Raw genomic sequence first — 3,532 nt, 5'->3', positions numbered from 1 at the left:
TAAATTTTTTTTTTTTTTTTTTTTTTTTTTTTTTTTGAGACAGAGTCTCACTCTGTCGCCCAGGCTGGAGTGCAGTGGCACGATCTCGGCTCACTGCAAGCTCCGCCTCCCAGGTTCATGCCATTCTCCTGCCTCAGCCTCCCGAGTAGCCGGGACTACAGGCGCCCACCCGGCACGCCCGGCTCATCTTTTGTATTTTTAGTAGAGACGGGATTTCACCATGTTAGCCAGGATGGTCTCAATCTCCTGACCTCGTGATCTGCCCGCCCCGGCCTCCCAAAGTGCTGGGATTACAGGCGTGAGCCACTGCGCCCAGCCATGATAGTGAATAATTTATGACCAAGTGGTTCTAGAGCATTTTAAATATGCGTAAATAGCTCTGAGCCTATTCTTTTACAAAAAAGGAACAAAGCTTAGGCTCTCTATGCCTAAGGAGTTAAATGTGTCTAATCTTATCATTATCTGCCAGTTGTATATTCAGTTCTTTTTATAACACTATAGATTTCCTTAGGGGCTCTGGCATGTGAATTTTTTAAACCTGTAAGTTATAATGAAAGGTATCAAGATCCCAATTGTTGGGTGAAGATCTGTCATTCCCCTTGGTGTAGTATCTATGGCATTTTCATCTTCGTTTTCAATAACCAAATGTTAATTCCATCCCCTTTGGATTGAGTATCACCCTGTTACCTTTCATGGACACATTTAACACCTACCTCATCACCAGGGAAATCAGCTCTGTCAGTGCCACTACAATTCATTTCAGTGAAAGAGAAAAGGAAAGGTCACCCTCTTTGAGAGATTCTAGGGCTTTTAGCAGAAGGAGAAGCAGGAGAGCTACAGTCTATTCAAATCACAACTGTCTCCAAATCATTTGTGTTACCAGGAGCAGGTGTTTCTATATTTGAATATAAACGTAACAGATGCATTTTCATTTGTTTCATTCTGGAGTGCCAGAGGAGCTGTCCTGTTTTCCTACTCTTGCCTGTTATTGATTCCTCACCACCATTCCTTCCTGGCTGGAAGGACTGTGACTCTTTCCCTCCCCATATGGCTAAAGAGGATTTCTTTCTCTTAACTCTTCAGAGCCCCAGAGTAGTACTGTATGGAAAGAGTAAATTCAGATAGAGAATCAAATGAAGTGAAATTGCTAACAATGGGGACAGTATATAACTAAGCACACATTATATAAAAATTTACGGCCGGGCGCGGTGGCTCAAGCCTGTAATCCCAGCACTTTGGGAGGCCGAGACGGGCGGATCACGAGGTCAGGAGATCGAGACCATCCTGGCTAACACGGTGAAACCCCGTCTCTACTAAAAATACAAAAACTAGCCGGGCGAGGTGGCGGGCGCCTGTGGTCCCAGCTACTCGGGAGGCTGAGGCAGGAGAATGGCGTAAACCCGGGAGGCGGAGCTTGCAGTGAGCTGAGATCCGGCCACTGCCCTCCAGCCCGGGCCACAGAGCAAGACTCCGTCTCAAAAAAAAAAAAGATAAATGTATAAGTATCAAGGTGAGTTTTTTGTTTGTTTGTTTGTGACAGAGTCACACTCTGCTGCCCAGGCTGGGGTACAGTGGTGTGATCTCAGCTCACTCACTGCAGCCTCTGCCTCCTGGGTTCAAGCGAAATTTCCCCACCTCAGCCTCCCGAGTAGCTGGGACTATAGGTGCACACCACCACACCCAGCTAATTTTTCTATTTTTAGTCAAGTAGGGTTTCACCATGTTGGCCAGGCTGGTTTTGAACTCCTGGCCTCAAGCAATCCCCCTGCCTCGCCCTCCCAAAGTGCTGGGATTACAGGCATGGGCCACCACGCCCAGCCAAGGTGAGTTTTTGAAGGCTTCCATAAACCACATTATTACCTGTAAGCAATAGAACTTAACTTGGCTTATTTAGCAATAAAGGAGTTTTTTGTTGTTTTGGTTTTTTGCGGGTTTTTTGTTTTTGTTATTTTTTGTTTTTTTGAGACAGAGTCTCACTCTGTCACCCAGGTTGGAGTACAGTGGCATTATCATCGCTCATTGCAGCCTCAATCATCCTGGGCTCAAGTGATCCGCCTACCTCAACCTACCGAGTAGCTGGTACTACAGGCATATCCCACCACACCCAGCTAATTTTTGTATTTTTTATAGAGACAGGGTTTCATCATGTTGCCCAGGCTGATCTTGAACTCCTGGGCTCAAGCAATCCCTCCCGCCTTGGCCTCCCAAAGTGCTGGGATTAGAGGCATGAGCCACCGAACCCAGACCAATAAAGGAGTTTATTTCAAAAGATATCTGGAGGCCAGGTGCGGTCACTCACACCTGTAATCTCAGCACTTTGGAAGGCTGAGGAAGACGGATCACTTGAGGCCAGGAGTTCCAGACTTTTGTTCTACAAAAAATACAAAAATTAGCTGGGCATGGTCGCTGGTGCCTGTGGTCCCAGCTACTCAGGAGGCTGAGGTGGCAGAACCACTTGAGCCCAGGAGCAGAAGGTTGCAGTGAGCCAAGATCGCACCACTGCACTCCAGCTCGGGTGACAGAGGGAGACTCCATCTCAAAAAAAAAAAACAACCACATCTCATGCTAATTCACTCACTCACTGTCATGAGAACAGCACCAAGGGATGATGCCACCACGCTGGGCCTTGACATCTTTTTATTCTGCAAATTTTGCAAGATTTAGTACAAATACTTTATAAATTATTTATTTATTTATCATTTTTTGAGATGGAGTCTTGCTCTGTGACCCAGGCTGGAGTGCAGAGGTGCAATCTCGGCTTACTACAACCTCCACCTCTCAGTTTCAAGCGATTCCCCTGCCGCAGCCTCCCGAGTAGCTGAGACTACAGGTGCTCGCCACCACACCCCGCTAATTTTTTGTATTTTTAGTAGAGATGGGCTTTCACTTTGTTAGCCAGGATGGTCTCGATCTCTTGGCCTCATGATCCACCCACCTAAGCCTCCCAAAGTGCTGGGATTACAGGCATGAGCCACTGTGGCTGGCCTATTTTTTATTTTACTTTAAGTTACACGTGCAGAAGATGCAGGTTTGTTACATAGATATACATGTGCCATGGTGGTTTGCTGCACTTATCAATCAACCCATCATCTAGGTTTCAAGCCCCACATGCATTAGGTGTTTGTCCTAATGCTCTCCCTCCCCTTGTCCCCACCCCCGACAGGCTCTGGTGTGTGATGTTCCCCTCTCTGTGTCCATGTGTTATTGTTCAGCTCCCACTTATGAGTGAGAACATGGTGGTGTTTGGTTTTCTGTTCCTGTGTTAGTTTGTTGAGGATGATGATTTCCAGCTTCATCCCTGTCCCTGCAAAGGACATGAACTCATTCTTTTTTATGGCTGCAAGCATTTTTAATATCCTTAATGGTCCTAACATGGTGTAATAAACAGGATCCTTAACCAAATTGGTGAAGATAAGCCTTATCTAGCTATGATACCATGTGTCATACCCTAAACGAGACCCAGGACCAAGACCTTCTAGGTCATGAGTTTGCTTTTTCTTTAAAGCAAACCTGATTAAAGGTCATTATTTGT

Source organism: Rhinopithecus bieti, unplaced genomic scaffold, assembly GCF_001698545.2.
Source record: "Rhinopithecus bieti isolate Rb0 unplaced genomic scaffold, ASM169854v2 scaffold_2572, whole genome shotgun sequence".
Taxonomy (NCBI): domain Eukaryota; kingdom Metazoa; phylum Chordata; class Mammalia; order Primates; family Cercopithecidae; genus Rhinopithecus; species Rhinopithecus bieti.
This window is presented reverse-complemented; position numbering follows the sequence as displayed.